The 19,673-nt window shown below is 37.6% G+C and overlaps 2 protein-coding genes across 2 annotated transcripts in view; one reads left to right on the forward strand and one right to left on the reverse strand.

Annotated features, from left to right (window-relative positions):
* The window catches only part of LOC125801181 (zinc finger protein 585A-like), a 182,959-nt gene that overhangs the window by 157,442 nt on the left and 5,844 nt on the right, over nucleotides 1-19,673 (reverse strand). The gene's annotated exons all lie outside the window — the stretch shown is intronic.
* LOC125801381 (zinc finger protein 239-like) overlaps nucleotides 1-19,673 on the forward strand; it is a 120,502-nt gene that overhangs the window by 28,687 nt on the left and 72,142 nt on the right. The gene's annotated exons all lie outside the window — the stretch shown is intronic.

Raw genomic sequence — 19,673 nt, forward strand, 5'->3', positions numbered from 1 at the left:
GTGTTCTCGTTGGTCTATGGTTCAGTCGTTCTGATTAAAAATCTGTTACCATAGAGAGATATAGAGGGATATTTGGTTGTGTTGTATTACTCAAGTTTTATACTCTCTTATCTTTTCCTTATTGAGTATTATATGTTGCTGAAGGTTTTTAATCTTCAAATTTATTAAGAATATCCAAATCATTTAGTTTCTTAATTGTTTTTAATCTCTACAAACTATTATCTTTATATTGTTTCACCTCTATATTTACTCATCTGTGTGTTTTATTAAACTACTTTTATATTGCAGATCTGCAATCTCATTGTGTAGAGAAATCCAGTGTGAAATTGGAGTGAAACATAAAAGTCAACGTAAGATTGAATTTCAGAAATATATATATTTTTAATGGTTCAGGCTTAAAAGGATTAAATATACAATTACTTCCAGGTAGAGTAACATGGGTTTAACTTGTATTCATATGTTTATAAAATTCTTTATTGTGAGTGCTTGTGGGTTGTGTTGTTTTGTTTTTTTAAAGAGCATAGTCATTCACCAACTACACTTAATTACCAAATTCTACATTTGAGTTATTGACCATTGTTATTGGCAGCTAGTGTAGGTAAATGTCCAAACAAAGTGTTTCCTGTTTTACCGACCATTATTATTGGTAGCTAGTCTAATTAAATTTCCAAACACAGCATTTGCTATTTTACTGACCAAATGTATCAACAAAGCATTTCATGTTTTACTGACTATTATTATTGGTAGCTAGCCTAGCTAAATGTACAAATGTAGCATTTGCTGTTTTAATTAATATTATTATTGTTCGCTAGCTTGCTAAATGTTCAAATACGCAATTTGCTGATTTACTGAACATAATTTGTAGCTAGCCTAGCTAAATGTCCAAACAACAGTATTTCCTGTTTTACTGACTATTATAATTGGTAGCTAGCTTAGCTAAATATCCAAATACAGCATTTGCTCTTTTACTGACCAATGTGTTTCAGTTCTTATTTTTCTTAAATGTAATTTGTGTTCTCTTTCAAGCATTTATTCAGTATCTCAGAATGGGATACGCCCCTTTCGCGTATTCCTCATGTAGCCCCGGCTAAAAAATGTAAAACTCCCTAGTTCTAAAATAGATACACTAATAAAAACAGTAATAAATAAATTCTTATGAATGCATAGTAATGGTTTAAAAGAGTACTAAACATGTTCAAAATAGTCATTGTGTTTGTGTAAATAGTTTAAAAAGAAAAGAAAAGCCGTACAGATTATATATTTCATTTTTTCTTGTGTTTTTGCAAGAAGGTTAGCTAAAAGTGATTAAGGGATCTACTGAGGGAGAAGTGTACAGGTGAGGGTGGAGTAGAGGATTGGAACAGGCCCGCCCATGGGACGAGAGAGAACAGCGGAGATGCGGGAGTAGCAGCGCGGGAGAGGCGAGGAGAAAAAAGTTCCTCACAGGCTGAACTAAATTCACTAATAATCAGTATTAATTAAACTAACCGGTAATTTTAAGGACACTGAAGTCCATACTGAGAGTGTGCTGGTGTATAAAGCTGGGATAATCTCTCTATAAGTGAAGTTCTGTTAGCACTGTTAGCTTAGCCAGCGCGGCTAGCTGTGTTTAGCCTCGTGTATTAGCTGCTCTGCGCTAGCCGTGAACTCTCCGCTGCAGCGCCGCTCCGACAGACTGTTCCCCGGACTGACTCGCGCTCTCTCCGCCTCCACTGAACACCAGGACCGCTAACACTGCTAACCAGAGAGCGCTCTGAGTCCCCGCGTGGATCCGAGTTCCTCTGAGGGAAAACGCTCCGTGCTGCAGGACCCCGCGCTCTGCTCCCGCTCATATTCACTGAATCTGAGGTAAATCTGAAACTCTTATTTCTGCTCGTTAGAGTAAAGCGGACATTAAGCTCCGAACCAGGCCTGCACCGTTTAGTTCTGTTCATTTCATCTATAATTCTGTTCTTTATGAGTGTATTCTTTAGAGTGGGCCCACATATTTAATTTAAGATGCTATTTTATTTTACAAACTAACTTTAAAAGGTACATTTCTGATTTAGGGTTTAAATATATAACTGACAGTGTAGTTCTAAAAGTAAGAATAAAAGGGGTATATTAACCTAAAATCAAGCCTACAGCTAAAATTTAAGATACTAATTCTAAAATAAGATATAATCCTAAAACATAAGCCTGAGCAATAATAATAATTAAAATAATTGGTTATTTAAATAATTGGGGTACTGTTTAAAATACTGTTTAAAAATTTTTTTTTATTTGTGTCTTAAATATACATATGGGTATTTACACACTATATTTGTACTATTGCATCTAAAAAAATTACTAAACTGCTCTGTCTTGAAAAGATATAACTATTGTTGATGGAAGCCTGCTATTTATGTATTTTTTTTGTTAAAAGTACTAAAAAGGACACTCGATTCTAAGCCTTATTTTGTCCTACCGTTTTGATACACTCAGTAGACTACTGGCTATTTTTATATACCTGTGTGATAGTCCTTTTATTGTGTTTTATATTTTCTATTGTTTTATTTAGTTTCTACAAACATAGAGAAGGGAAAGAATAGATAAATAACAAAAGAAAAGAAAGAAACTAAAAAGAAATGTGGAAAAATAGCTAAAACAAACCAGCATTAAAAACTAAAAGGTTAACAAAAAAATAAAGAAACTGAAAACATACCAAAGATCATAAAGATCACCTTGAAGGTGAGACTAGAAGTTTAAAATGATTTAGTGACACCAGCTGAGCTTTAGAGTTTCCTGTAGTGAATTCCAGCTCGCTGGTGCACTGTAACGAAAAGCAGATTTTCCCAGTTCAGTTAAAACTCTCGATGATCCAGTTACTGGAGTGAGTCTGGTAGGTTGTGTTATTTTTTTGTGTGAGATGTACGGTGGCATATGGTGAGGATGTGCTTTAAAAACGAAAATAAACCAGTGTGTTTCCCGGTGCACAGCAAGAGTAGAACTTCCAACTTTTTCATAGAGTGAACAGTGATGTGTACCAGTAATCTTAGCGCCGCACGATACACAAAATCTAGTGGTTTGAGTGTAGTTGCTGACGCATGTCTGTAAATCACATCACCATAATCTAGCTTAGATAAAAACGTTCCTTCCACAATCTTTTTTCTTGTGTACATGGGAAAGCATGATTTATTTCTATATAGGAAGCCGAGTTTTTGCCTTAGTTTACCCGGAAGCTTGTTAATATGGTGCTTAAAAGTAAATTTGTCATCTAGCCATACGCCAAGGTGCTTATATTCATTAACTCTTTCCACATTAGAACCCTTTAAAGTTGTAGTTTTAAGAGTATAGTTGTAAAGGTGCACGGTGTAGTCCAGCTTGGCTGTGGGTGGAGATACAACCTATCTGATACAAATGTTCTAGACAAACCTGCATCAGCTGGTCCTCAAACAACACTAGCCCTGTGGCGTAAGCAATAAAGCAACTTCAGTACTTTATTGGAGACAAAACATGCCTACCTAAAAAAATTAAAATAAAAACATGCACTGTAACAAATGGAAATCAAAAATTAGTTCACAGAGCGATAGGGTAAAGTTTACATGTGTCTTGTTAATCATTTTATGTACAATATATGTCAAAAGTGATCCGACTGAACCATGTTTCTTTGATATATCTTTGGAACAAGTTCATCATTAATAATGTTCTGTTCCAAGAATGCAGTAAATATCTTCATTTTTATTTCTCTTTTTTGTTTGTTAATAAATGATCCATCAGGTTTACACACATGGATCAGACACATGCATTTCACAGCTCCCGTTGTGAAGTATTTTCTCAACAGTTCCAACATAGTTCTACTTTTTATATATTCGGTACATAAAATAACTGTACATAATATTTGAATAGGTTTAGGTTACTAAGGTTTAAGTGAGCACAATAATTGTCAGAGAGTTACAGGTAATTATTATTAGCTAGCTAGCTGTTGACATTCGATTTTTTTTTCTTTGAATTTTTGCTAAATAACCTGCCAATGAATTTAGCTAATGCAGCTTTAATTAAAATAGTTAAACAACTACAGTAGACTACAGGCCAAATATAATAGAATATGTGAACAGCTAGCTAGATAATAATAATCACTTGTAACTGTTTAACATTACGTTAAAGATGATTGGTTGAAACTCCCTCTGCATCTGTGGTGTCTGGGTTTGGGTCCACCTATTTAGTAAACCTGAAATTCTCACAGTATGATTGTGTGCAAAATGAGAAACAGTTTGCAAATATGAATTAAGTATTTGCCCTCACTCACTACTGAAGTAAAATCCTTGTAATATTCAATCATGAAATATAGAAAAGAGAGAACAAAGAAAAAATCAGCCAGCATGAAATTATCTGGGAAATGAATGAGGGTGATTTCTGATCCTTGTGGCCCTATGATAAATCCTGCGCAAATTGCAGCCTTGCACCAACACCGTTAAAATAGTGTCAGAGTTTGGGCGTGTTGGTCTGGAAGGGAGGTGTGTTCAGGTAAAATCTGGCATGTTGCTATCTTAACAGCAGAAAATACAGGTGAGCCACTGACCAATTTAAACCCTGACAACAGTCCGTACCTTAGCTACTCGGGTATGCTCAACAATAAACAGAAATACAATAAAATAGCATTGCTGTTGTTGGAAATGACCTGCTTGTGCACCTGCACACCTCCAAAGTTAGAGCGCACCTTACTCTTTAAAGAAATGATAATTAACACGCTGATTGGTTTTGTCTATTCCACCCATGATTAATTAAAGGAATCAGTACATGCTTTTTGCGTTTTCAAGCCAGCAATTGCTATCTTACACCAGTGAGCAGTCTATTTATAGTGCATAATGTATGTACTAATTATTTTAATTAATTTGAACTTAAAATGTAATGAAATGAATCAGTGTTTCACTTTCCCTTTGAGAGCCTGGTGCGCTCTGACTTTGCCTTTGCATTGCTATTTAAAGGGTTTAGCGCTGAACGCACTGGAGCATTTCAGCATAGGAACCTGGCCTAATCAGGTGCATGAGCAGGTCATTGAAGAGTAACTGTTTATTATACGTTGGGTTTATTGACAAATATCTTTCAGTTATGATTACTTATCTTAGTATCTATAATTACATAATCATTGTGTGAAACCTTGTATTTTATATGCATTAACCAATACTCACCTTACATTTGATCATTTTTACTCACAGTGTATTTTACACGCATTTACATAGAAGATTAACCAATAATCACAATATATTCTTTACATATATAGTAAAACATTGTTTGATCAGGCATGTGACTAACACAGACTCTATTGTAACAAATTAACCCACATGATACATAAGGCGTTTACTAACACATAGGGTCTATTGTATGGCGGTCTAACCACGCGCCACTAACACATTAACGTATAACATATGAGAACCATTATGAGACTTATATAGCTCATGCCTGAAGCATTTTGTTTACTGCATGTCTCTGACTAACGGCCATCAATCATCAGCTAGTGCACTCTGTATGAACTAAATTGATACAAAGGAGGCTTCGGGACGAACAGTGCGGCCTTTCTCTCTGTGCGTGCAAAGTCCTTCACCTACCAAAGCGGGAGGAGGACGCGCGCACATAGGGAGGGCGGCACTGTCTAAATACTGAAACAGTATCACACTATCTGACTGGACCCAGTCAATTCTTAAAACAATACCACACTGTCCGGCTGCACACAATCAAGGCCAAACATTAGTGGTCTGGTCAGACCTGTGAGACTTGAACACTAACACGTGAGAATATGCATACTGACATGAGATGATTTTAGCAACGCCTCATCAGCAGGTTTCACGTCATTTGGGGTATAAACATGGAGTCAGATCAGAGGGGGGTCAGAACTTATACTGGGACGGCTGTTAGATGGTCTTTCATGTGTGGGTTCTCCTGAATATTCAGTACTTTGTAATAAATACTTGGGTTGCTTTCAACTTCACTCCACCTGTCTGACTCTCTCTATCAAACGAACACGCAGGGGAGTTGTACCCCGGACGAGAGGTGGGTGTTGACCCACCTTTCATTTTCTTTTCTACAACAATTTGGTGACCCCGACCTCTGAACCAGTCTGACGGAGGACAGCATCCGGCACTGATCCACTCACGGCCGAACTTAACAAACCAGGTAAGCAGAGCCGGTTTAATCAAATTATGCATATTGGCTATTTCAAATTTAAGTGGTTCGGCGGCCTGGCTGCTGTCCGGAGGGGAGCAGGAAGCATACCAATGTATTTTACTCCTCAGGTTTTATATGTTTTATATGTGACTTGAGACAAGGGTCTCCTCGGGAGTTGAGACAAGGGGTCTCCTCTGGTTTTATACATAGGTGAGTTGAGACAAGGGTCTCCTCTGGTTTTAAGGATTGGAAGCTGGCGTGTCCCCCCGGCTTCTGACGAGATGTTCGGATAACGGCTAGGTGTAAGCCCACCTCAAGATTGATCCGCTCGTAAACAGGTTCAGAAAATAACAAAACCAAATAAAAAACAAATAAACAAAAAAAAAATAAAAAATACGATAAACAATAAGTAATGGATAAATAATAAATTATAGGAATAATAAACATAAAATAATATAAGCAGACACTGTTGCTGCTCTAGACATTTGGTATTATTAGTAGGCGCTGTAACTATTATGAACTTCTACTAGTTGTATAAATAATAGTTCTGGTATGATACGGTGGTTGTAAGGATTTGTTCTTAATGCAGATGTAAATGATGACAATTCTAGCATTGGATAACAGGTGTGCCTTGCCAGGCAGGGGGCTGTATTCCCATAGATTAATGATTTGTTATTAATACAGATAGAAATAATTGACAAAAGATCGGGTTAATATATTGGGCGTTTCATGTTGAAAGTTGCGGGCTTTAAGAAGCGTGACTGGGACCATATGGAACGCCTTCATTAGCGCGTGAGTGTTAGTTTAAAATAAATGAGTAGCTCAAAAGTGTGAACGGGGGTCCTTATGTATAATCAAAGGCGGACCGGGAACGGTATCTCGCGGGTGGGCGGCGACCCACTGCTTCTGTGCATTGCTTATTCGTGTCTTCTCTGGGGTAAAACAAAACAAATACAACGGGGTATACATAGCAGTATAAACTATAAGTTTGAGGGAAGTGAGTCTGTGGCCAATAAGTGTGAGAGAGTATGCGTGTGTATGTGTGCTTATTCCAGGGACTGAGTGTGTCTGACTTTGTGATTGTGTATGTGCGACTGACAGAGAGACAAAGAAAAGGGTGTACGAGTGTCTGTTACAGGGGTTAAAAGTGTACCTGTGAGTGTGAAAGTGTGCGTGTCCAGTTTTCCTGTGAGAGAAACAGAAAATGTGTATCTTGTGTGGCGGAGAGAAAGAATGTGTGTGTGGCAGGGAGTGAGAAAGTGTATGAAAGCGTATTAAAGAGTGTGTGTAAGACAGAGTGAGTGAAACAGAAGTGTGTGTGTATGTGTTGGAGTGTGTGTGGAACTGTGTGTGAGCGGGGCTCCTGTGAGCGGTGTGATTGGTTGAGTGTACGAAGTCGTGAGTGACAACAAAATAGGAATGGATGAGTCCCACTGCAGGGGAGGAGTCCAAGGTGAAGTAGGTGGAGTTGGTCCAGCCTATTGGTTTTAGACTGAGAGGTTGGTTTTATTTGTGAATTAACGCTTGTGAGACATCATAGAAAATAGAACATCAGTTCAGTAGGGAAATAGAGTAATACACAGTGACAACGGGGGACAGAGGTGAACAGGGGGAAAAGGCTTTTGTATGAGTAGATACAGGGACATATGTCTAACTCTATATTCTATAAGCAAATCTAATAATGGAAATAATGAATGTGTGTGGCGGTGTCGGAATCGTTTCCTATTGCAGAAATACTAAGCAGTGTGGATTGGCCATTTTTGCAGTGCTTTGTAAAAACTGAGCAGTACATTTTTCCCCATATAGTTCACTATTAATTACATTATATTACAATAATATTGTACAGAAGATGTATGCTAGAAATTCCAAAATATACTATGCCATGCAGTACTGCTGTGTCAGATGTCCTCAGAGCAGGACAAATCAACATGGTTTCTTGTTTGATACTGTTGTAGAAATGAAAATGGAAGGTGGGTCCGCACCCACCTCTCTCCTGGGCTACAACTCCCATGCGTGTTCGTTGAATAGAGAGTCAAAACAGATGGAGGTGAAGTTGAAAGCAAACCAAGTATTTATTACTGAATTCAGGAGAACATACAAACACGGTTACGACCGTTCAGCATACGTTCTGAACCTCTAATGATCTGACTCCATGTATATACGAAAAATGACGTGATATCTGCCGATGAGGCGTTGCTAAAAATCATCTTATGTCAGCATGCATGGTGTTATGTGTTAGCGCTCAAGAATTTGCTGATGGCTCAAGATTCGCTGGTGTTTTGGCCTTGGAGAGCAGTGAAACAGCACCGCTTTGTTCAGTAATTAGACAGTGTTGCGCTCTCCTGCACAAGTCCTCCTTAATTTTGACAGGTGAAGGACTTCACGCGCACAGAGAGAGAAAGACTGTATTGTTTGTCCAAAAGTCTCTGTATTAAGCGAGGTCATGCAGAATGCACTATCTGCTGATTTTGTAGCTGTTAGTGAGAAAAACATGCAATCACACAATGGGTTTCAGTGAGGTGTCAGTGGCGCGTGATTCGTCCGCTATACAATTAGGTCTATACGTTTATGTATCATGTGGGTTAGTTTGTCAGCCTAAGGCCTGTGTTTAGTCACATGCTTGTTAAAAACAATGCTTCACTATATACGTGAAGAATATGGTGGTTAATGGTTAGTTTTCTATATAAAATGTATGTAAGATATACTGTGAGTAATAAAATGGTCAATATGGTGTTAATATAAATGTGTGTAAGATATACTGTGAATAATAAAGTGATCAAATGTGGTGTAAGTATTGGTTAATGCATACAAAATACAGGGTTTCACAGATGATTATGTAATTTTAGATACAAGATAAGTAATCATGATTGTGAGATACTTGTCAATATATTCAAGGTAAAACAAGGTTTCTTCGTAAGATTTCCCACAATTGTTAAATAATCAGTTCAATAAATAGAAAAATGCTACATGGTGAATAGTGACTGAGTTAATGAGTGAGCCATTCCAAACAGCTTTTTCTATCAGGTGATTTAGTCAATCATCTTACTATTCGTTTCTTATTCAGACTGATCTCAGTTCAGTCCTAGCTGAATGAGACTTATATAAGACAGATGTAATATCTAATTTCTCTATGATCTCATGTATCTCAGTCTATGCTGACATTTTGATCCTCTTTAGAGGGATAGTTGATTTCAGAAACCAGTGAGGAAAGACCTTATTTATTTGAAAAATGAAACTCAGTATTGGATGTAATACAAGCATTAGTGAATTGGGTCTTTCTCATTTTAAATAAGGGGAAATAAAGTGTATTTAAAAATGCAGCTCTCTGTTTTGCTTTACGGTATTAAATTAGACTAGAAAGAGATCTGGAAAACAGCATAAATTTAGTTTTCATGCTTATACAATGCCACCTATAAAACAAATGCATAATTTTCTGGCTGTAGCATGAACAAAATCAGCTAAGCAATATAAAATTGTTTCATCTGCATAATGGTAAAGTTTGCAATCTGAGAAGCAGAGCCAGCAATGTAATTTATGTATATATTAAATAAAACTGGACCAAAATGTAACCTTGTGGTACATCTGTGAGATACAGATGCCAAATCTGAATAATTATTCATTGACATGCACTCTTTTGGGTCTATTCCAGAGCAGTGGCATCAAAGCAAATAATTTAAGCTAAATTCAGTGGGAGAGAAAAGGTGATACTGATGGTAATAAAGAAAATCTGTATACAATAATAACAAATAATAAACCATGGGTACTTGGTGCCGTGCACAGGCTTTCACGGTCAACACCAGAGTGTGAATTTATGACAGTACGACACACCTGGGTTTGCGTTCCCTAGCTGTACCCTGCAGGAACACTACGGCACTGAATGTTGATAAAACTGTGCTGCTACGCTGTGTGAGGTTCAGTGGGATAGGCTGGTTAGCCAAAGACGGGTAAGATCCCAACGTACTACAACGGGACAACCTAAGGCAGGCACAGTCTCGATCTGACCACCACATGCATTTTAAAAGAAAACAGAGAAAACATCGTGGAAGGGAAGCGCAGCCCAGGGGGAGAGTGAGTGGATGAATGAAGTGATGGGGTGTGTGTCAGTGGAGGCCTGGGCAGGGTAGACCAGCCCCATGGACAGTAAGAGGGTGAAGCAATTTTGGGTTAAGTTCTCTGAAACAGAAATTCTGTTTCAGAAAAAGGGGGAGATGTGAATAGATGATCATTATTACCACCATTATTTGCCCAATAATTATTTTATACTTTTTATCTTTTTTAAACCTATTACCTTTTTTATCCCTCACCACTATTACTAAAAATTTTTGACCAATCATTATTTTATAGACATAGAGCATTTTTTAAAACTTTTAGCTTGTTTATCTTTTTAAAGTATGGTTTTAAAACAACCACTATGCGGATGAGCAATTACTTTCAGCAATATTGTAACAGTCTTAACTTTAAGACACACTCAATCCTAATTTAAAAAGAAGAAATAAGAAACTTAGAAATCACAAAACTGAACTTTCACTATTCAAAATGTGAGCCACTTTTTGAGCAAGGGGAACAGTAAGTGAGATTTGATAAATTGTTTAAGGAAATAGATGTATTGTTGATAATTGTGAAAAGCAATCTGCTTGGCATTGTATATGCATAAATACATATTTAACATATTGAAAAGTAAATGTAAAGCATTGTTCGGATTTACTTGCTATAATAACGTGGACAAAGCAAAGCATAACATCTGTGTTTATTAATATTGATAATATTATTGTTTGTAATGGAACGATTGATACAGAGACAAATAATCATGTTCCACTTATCCCAATTCTTAAAGCACTAAATAAAATCAACTAAATATAGAAATCAAGTCTTTATAAAATCTTGGGAATTGAAAAAGTCAGAAACATAATTTCTTAGTAAAATAGCACACCGCAGAAAATTAAAGTGGCAGGTAAAATAATATAGCCACAAGCGGTGATTCTGAAGTTCAAGCAAAAGTAACCCAAGAAAGCCCAATACATCAATATGGAACCATTCCTGAGACAGAAGCCACATTATGTGTAGTTTGTGCAGAATTTAAAACTTTGGGCCCTGATATTCTATCAGTCAGTGTGGATATGGAGGGGAAAATAGAGCAGCTGATCATTACGATCTATGTAAAAAACATGATTTAGATGTATTTCCAGGTGTTTGTTTCTTATCTATTATCTATATAGTATTACCAATACAATATGAGAAGATCTACAGGAAGCTTTAAGTGGGAGGCTTAACAGCAGGTGCGTTTAAAGCAGCAGTTTTGTGCTGTGAAGCAGTAAAATATGGTCTGTACAATGATGCCGCAGAGTTGAGGTGTGTGATCTTTAGCTTGGTTAGTGTTTGTGAGAGCTAATTTGGATATAACAGAGCCACAGGGAAGCAGTTACACTAAAAGGGAAAGGGATGTGAACAAAATGAAGGTAAAAGCAAGTAATTAATGGTGATGATAATTAAAGGTTGCAATTTAAAATTGAAAATTCCTAAAAGTTAGGGATTTAAAGCACTTTTGACAGTAAAGATCATGATTGAGTATAACTGAAAATCAGGACAACTGAAGAAGGTAAGAAAACAAAAATTGGGCTGAAATCTGTGCACAGACAAAATTTAAATATGAAATAATTAACTTCCAAGGGGAAATTAGAGCTCAAGTTAAGTGTGATAAATGTATTTTAACCATGTACTTTAACTTACAGGAAGGAGACACGGAGGACGCCTTAAAAGACTTCCAAAATGAATAGAGAACCTTAAACGTGATTATAACGAATACAAAAGTTTCGTTTCAGATCTGTTTACACAGGGGGAGAAGGAGAACGTGGTGCAAAGGTGGACCAGTACAGACACAGAGTGAGGGCTCCTCCGCCATTGCGCACGAAAGGGGAACGGGTCTGGCTGGATTGAGCCTTTCCAGGTGACTGAGAGAACAACGTACGCAGATCAACTGATAGGCGAGGGTTCTACAGCTGTGCAACAACAGAGATCGCTTAGAGAGCCAGAGGGAGAGGTGAGCACAGCAGCTGAATCGTCTGACCCAGATGGAGGCCCGCAGCAGGAAGGAGGGGTAGCACACTCACCCCGCAGCAGCAGAAGCAGGAAGGAGGGGCAGCAGAGCACCCGCAGCACGGGCCTGGCCTGGCCACAGCAGAGAAAAGATTTCTCAGAGCACAGCAGCAGACAGCACACAGCATGGCTGTGACCGAGGAGAGGAATTGAGGGAGTGACTCATTCAACAACGTTTCGATTGCGTCAAAGTACACTACATACAGAGACTCTTAAACACATCTCATTAAAAAACACACATAGTCTTATCACACACCAACTCATACTTTTCATTCATTGATATTGCAGACATCAAGGTAGTCTACCTTCAGAACCGTGAAACAAGAAGAAAGAAGAAACGAACAACACGAATTGCAACTTTAACATTTACACATATAGGGTTATAAACTGTGATTTGCTAAATTAGGGGGGGGAACACATTATTTTTTCTTTACAGGTTGTACTGAACATTGCTTTCCTTTACAGGTGGCCGAAAGACTCTTGAAAAAACGAAATTGTAAAAAAAAAAATATATATATATACACTCTGTAACCTTAACACTTACACATATAGAGCTATAGATAACAAGTTTACTAAATACTGGGAAACTTAGAGGGAAAACACATTTATGGTTTAATAATGGCTTGCTTGGTACGGAAAAAGGGGGTGGGACAGGTCAAAGTACGGACACTATAACGAACCAGCATTTCCTCTGGTTATTCCAATATGGCTCCAGATAATAATAACAGTTGCCCTCGTGGGTATAATGATAATAACACTGACCATTGTCTCAAAACAAGAACAACTAACAACGGTAGAGGGAACAATTGTAAACACATCAGCAACCGTACACCCGACAAACGCAACAGCTAAAGACCAGCCCACACAGCTTAATAGAACCAAACGATCAACCATCAATCAGCCTAACTTAAAATGCATCAGGCGCTGGGGAGGTATAGAATTAGACTAATATTGGGGTGAGATGACAATATGGACAGTGAACTTATGCGACGTGGTTACTTGTGGTAAGCAGGGGTCCAAGGGGGAAGCGGTGTACTTGTGTTGGTCCCGTGATGATAATCTTAAGTGTAACCATAAGGGGGATTCTGACGAAGACCTTCACATTAACATAAAAAAGTTTTTCACCTCATTGCATTATTTTTTTTTTTTTTTTTCTTTCAAGTTGAGAAGCTAAAATAGAATGTGCATTTTACTATATTGTTTATTTTTTCATATTTTTTTTTAAATAGAATTTTATTATCATTTGAATCTTATATGATCCAGAATAATTCTCATTACCGTTACAGTAAATGACGAAGCTAGATCAACGGTTCAAAACTTTTTTTTTGGTGATTAATTTCATATTTCCACAACAAAATCCCATCAACTTAACAGCACAGTCCTTGACAATTACTTTGATCTTTTATTTCTTTATTTATAGTTAAGCTACTCTCATTACCGATACAACATTTGTAAAATATCTTTTAATTTTTTTTTTAATTAATGGAAATTATTTTAGAATATGTTTGATCAAAAACTCATGTGGACAACAGGTGAGGGGTATACTATAGTAAAATGAAGAAAAGTTATGATAAGATGTGAAACATTTAAAACAATTAACATTTTAGATCCATAACGGTAATGAGATGCTCTTAGCTAATTTCACAAATAACTTAAAATGCTAATATGCTAACAACCTATAACTTTGCCAGCTGTCGAAGCCTTATATTGTGATAATATTCATGAAATAATTTATTTTTATATTTTTTAAAAAAGTAATGAGTATTAAACCATAACGGTAATGATAATACACAGTGTAACTGAGGACAGTTTTAGCAATATTAACACAGATTTCTCAAAGGGAGAAAATAGTGACCAACTGACCTTATCTCCATTTTGAAGCTTGTCTCTGAAGTGATGCATCATGGGATAGCTGATCAATTTAAAGGCACAGTGTAATTTTTTTAGGGGGTAAAATAATGAAACGGTAATGAGAAAAAATTCTTCGGAAACAGTTATTTTGTTTTTTGTTTTAAAAGTACATTTTTAGTTCAACACAAAAATATTTATATTATGTATAAATGTTGATATTTTAAATGACTTTAATCTATTTTATTGATTCAATATGCTTAGTACTTTTAATATGGTTTAACTCAAAATTAGAAAGAAGGGGTACGGACACATAACGGCAATGAGAATTTACATATTTTTTTTTTAATTTAATTTATATAAAAATAATTTTCTATGATAATGAAAACAATTGATCCATACAGTACTACCTATTTGCTTTACACACAATATCAGAGTTTTTGTGAATTAAGTACTGATTTTAAAAATTGTCATGGACATGTTGCATGCAGCTTCATGAGAATCATCCATAACACCGATTAAGCAGCTTATAAAGCCAGACCTTGTAACAAGTGGGAACACGTAATTAGGTCGACACATGTCAATTGGGATCGGCCTATACTGGAGTGTGAGGAAGAGCAAGAGGAAATGCTGGAAACCAACCAGTCTTGGGGATGACTTTATTGCAATGATGTCACTTCCTCCTTTGATAGAGTTCGAATTATTGGTCGCCTGGTGGCAGAGGGACCGTGGGAGAATTTTTCCTGTCAAAAATTGGTTGGAAGGCTGCCAGAACAGGTTTTCGCTCCCACCGTTAGTAAAATGTTCACTCACATGTTGATCAAGGGTTGAACATATGTAAATACATGATTTGGAGGAATTACGGTTTGTCGACGTATCTGTTTGATACGTCGAAAGGGGGAATTGTGGGAAATCTTACGAAGAAACCCTGTTTTACCTTGAATGTATTGACAAACATCTCACAATCATGATTACTTATCTTGGTATCTAAAATTACATAATCATCGTGTGAAACCTTGTATTTTATATGCATTAACCAATACTCACACTATATTTGATCATTTCATAACTATTTTATATGCATTAACCAATATTAACACTATATTTGATCATTTTATTACTCACAGTATATTTTTTACACATTTATATAGAAAACTAACCAAATAACCATCATGTATTCTTCACGTATATAGTGAAACGTTGTTTTTAACAAGCATGTGACTAAACACAGGCCTTAGTCTGACAAACTAAAACCACATGATACATAAACGTATGGCTGACGAATCACGCGCCACTGACACCTCACTGAGACACATTGTGTGATTGCATGTTTTCTAACTAACAGCTACAAAATCAGCAGATAGTGCATTCTGCATGACCTCGCTTAATACAAGGAGGCTTCTGGGCAAACAATACGGTCTTTCTCTCTCCGTGCACGTGAAGACCTTCACCTGTCAAATTGAGGAGGGCATGCGCACAGGGAGTGCAACACTGTCTAATTACTGAACAAATGCCGGACTGTCTGCGCACACTCAAGGCCAAAGACTAGCGAATCTTGAGCGCTAACACGTAACACCATGCATGCTGACAGGAGATGATTTTAGCAACGCCTCATCGGCAGATATCACGTCATTTTTCGTATATACATGGAGTCAGATCATTAGAGGTTCAGAACGTATGCTGAACGGTCGTAACCGTGTTTGTATGTTCTCCTGAATTCAGTAATAAATACTTGGTTTGCTTTCAACTTCACCTCCATCTGTCTTGACTCTCTATTCAACGAACACGCAAGGGAGTTGTAGCCCAGGCGAGAGGTGGGTGCGGACCCACCTTTCATTTTTCATTTCTACAACACTAGCTAAAACATTTCGAACTGGAATAGCGTAAACATTAGCTAAACTAGCTAGCTAGAACATTCCACACTGAAATAAAGTAGTAAACATTAGCTAACCTAGCTAAATCATTCCACACTGAAATAAAGTAGTTCAAATTAGCTAGCCTAGCTAGCTAAAACATTTCGAACTGGAATAAAGTAGTTAACATTAGCTAACCTAGCTAGCTAAAACATTTCACACTGAAATAAAGTAGTTAAAATTAGTTAACCTAGCTAACTTAAACATTCCACACTGAAATAAAGTAGTTAACATTTGTTAACCTAGCTAGCTAAAACATTCAACTCTGAAATAAAGTAGTTAACATTAGCTAATCTAGCTAGCTAAAACATTCCACACTGAAATAAATTAGGTAACATTAGCTAACCTAGCTAGCTAAAACATTCCACACTGAAATAAAGTAGTTAACATTACCTAACCTAGCTAGCTAAAACATTCCACACTGAAATAAAGTAGTTAACATTAGCTAATCTAGCTAGCTAAAACATTCCACACTGAAATAAATTAGGTAACATTAGCTAACCTAGCTAGCTAAAACATTCCACACTGAAATAAAGTAGTTAACATTACCTAACCTAGCTAGCTAAAACATTCCACACTGAAATAAAGTAGTTAACATTAGCTAGCCTAGCTAGCTAAAACATTCCACTCTAAAATAAAGTAGTTAACATTAGCTAAACTAGCTAAATCATTCCACACTGAATTAAAGTAGTTAAAAGTAGTTAGCCTAGCTAGCTAAAACATTTCGAACTGAAATAAAGTAGTTAACCTAGCTAGATAACGTTAGATACTTCTAAACTGAATGGTTTATCAACCAAACAGCGCCTGTGTGTTACAATATCCACTTAAATCATGTACGTTTTATTCATTCTTAATGAACTCTGGACTTTACATGTTAAATAGCTAAATGTATATAAACTAGCTGGTTAACTGGATGGCAGTACCTGCTGTTGACGGGCTGCAGGGTTCTGCACGGCTCCATGTAGAGAGAGAGAATAGACACTCCAAAAACGTCTCTCTCTCAGAAAAGCATCTGAAAAGTTCTGCTCAGGTTTATACGGGTAAGATCTCTGAGTAAATGCTCCATGTTAGCCTAGTTCAGCTTCGTCTTCATCCATAATCTCCACAAACAACAAGCTCTTTTACGCTAGCTCTGTAACTGGGCTCTTAAACCAACCAACCTCGTGACGTCACCAGTGCTGCACGGGCAACATGGCGGCACCCTAGCTCGAATGTAACAAACATATATATATTATAATTTACATATATATATTATAATTTAGTGTGTAAACATTTTATGTTTACACACTAAATTATAATATATATATGTTTGTTACGTTCGAGCTAGGGTGCCGCCATGTTGCCCGTGCACCCCCCCCCCCCCCCAATAAATTCCATTATATTTAATCCCTTAGAAAACTTGTACAAACTGAAATGTTTCATGTCCCCTTTAAATATGTGGGCCCACTCTAAAGAATACACTCATAAAGAACAGAATTATAGATGAAATGAACAGAACTAAACAGTGCAGGTCTGGTTCGGAGCTTAATGTCCGCTTTACTCTAACGAGCAGAAATAAGAGTTTCAGATTTACCTCAGATTCAGTGAATATGAGCGGGAGCAGAGCGCGGGGTCCTGCAGCACGGAGCGTTTTCCCTCAGAGGAACTCTGATCCACGCGGGGACTCAGAGCGCTCTCTGGTTAGCAGTGTTAGCGGTCCTGTATGGCGTCAAAACCGTGTCAAAATTCGCGAGCGAGCAAAGTCACTTGGCGCAAGCAAAACCACACTCGCGCGCGGAGAGGGCTGGCTGCGCGCGCGCGGGGAGAGCTACGCGCGCGAGGAGGCAAAACACTCGCGAGAGTGGAATTTGCCACGCCTTCGGCTTGACAGTCGGGGGAGGGACCCAGACAGGATTGGCTACGGCTGTTTTCCGGAAGTGGATTGTGATTGGCTGTTTGTCAATGTCATAGCACTTGCACGAAAAACGGAACTTCAGCTAAAAAAAAAAAACGGGCTTCAGCTAATGCACTGCACAGTAGAGACACCACGTGTCTTGCGGCATTTCGCAGCTCGGCCTAAAAAGACCAAATTTGTCTCTAATTATTTTGTAATGCTACTAAAGTAAGCACCACATATCCGACTTCTCTTTTGAAAGAGAAATATATTTCTATTTATGTTTAATATTTAGCATCAACAAAGCATCTGCACATACCTCTTTGAAGTCCGCCATCACGCTCGAGTGTGAGTGGGCCTTCTGTGTCTTATTCCCGGGTTTTTCGTGCAAGTGCTATGACATTGACAAACAGCCAATCACAATCCACTTCCGGAAAACAGCCGTAGCCAATCCTGTCTGGGTCCCTCCCCCGACTGTCAAGCCGAAGGCGTGGCAAATTCCACTCTCGCAAGTGTTTTGCCTCCTCGCGCGCGCGCGAGTGTGGTTTTGCTTGCGCCAAGTGACTTTGCTCGCTCGCGAAGTTTTGACGCCATAGTCCTGGTGTTCAGTGGAGGCGGAGAGAGCGCGAGTCAGTCCGGGGAACAGTCTGTCGGAGCGGCGCTGCAGCGGAGAGTTCACGGCTAGCGCAGAGCAGCTAATACACGAGGCTAAACACAGCTAGCCGCGCTGGCTAAGCTAACAGTGCTAACAGAACTTTACTTATAGAGAGATTATCCCAGCTTTATCCACCAGCACACTCTCAGTATGGACTTCAGTGTCCTTAAAATTACCGGTTAGTTTAATTAAAACTGATTATTAGTGAATTTAGTTCAGCCTGTGAGGAACTTTTTCCTCCTCGCCTCTCCCGCGCTGCTACTCCCGCATCTCCGCTGTTCTCTCTCGTCCCGTGGGCGGGCCCGTTCCAATCTGGTACTCCACCCTCACCTGTACACTTCTCCCTCAGTAGATCCCTTAATCACTTTTAGCTAACCTTCTTGCATTAACACAAGAAAAAATGAAATATGTACTCTGTACGGCTTTTCTTTTCTTTTTAAACTATTTACACAAACACAATGACTATTTTGAACATGTTTAGTACTCTTTTAAACCATTACTATGCATTTATAAGACTTTACTTATTACTGTTTTTATTAGTGTATCTATTTTAGAACTAGGGAGTTTTACATTTTTTAGCCGGGGCTACATGAGGAATACGCGAAAGGGGCGTATCCCATACTGAGATACTAAATAAACACTTGAAAGAGAACACAAATTACATTTTAAAAAAAAATATGCAAGAAATAAAACAAATTTACCGGACGTGAAACACTTTTACTAGAACTGAAACACATTGGTCAGTAAAAGAGCAAATGCTGTATTTGGATATTTAGCTAAGCTAGCTACCAATTATAATAGTCAGTAAAACAGGAAATACTGTTGTTTGGACATTTAGTTAGGCTAGCTACAAATTATGTTCAGCAAATCAGCAAATTGCGTATTTGAACATTTAGCAAGCTAGCGAACAATAATAATATTAATTAAAACAGCAAATGCTACATTTGTACATTTAGCTAGGCTAGCTACCAATAATAATAGTCAGTAAAACATGAAATGCTTTGTTGATACATTTGGTCAGTAAAATAGCAAATGCTGTGTTTGGAAATTTAATTAGACTAGCTACCAATAATAATGGTCGGTAAAACAGGAAACACTTTGTTTGGACATTTACCTACACTAGCTACCAATAACAATGGTCAATAACTCAAATGTAGATTTTGGTAAT

This window comes from Astyanax mexicanus, chromosome 4, assembly GCF_023375975.1.
Source record: "Astyanax mexicanus isolate ESR-SI-001 chromosome 4, AstMex3_surface, whole genome shotgun sequence".
Lineage (NCBI taxonomy): Eukaryota > Metazoa > Chordata > Actinopteri > Characiformes > Acestrorhamphidae > Astyanax > Astyanax mexicanus.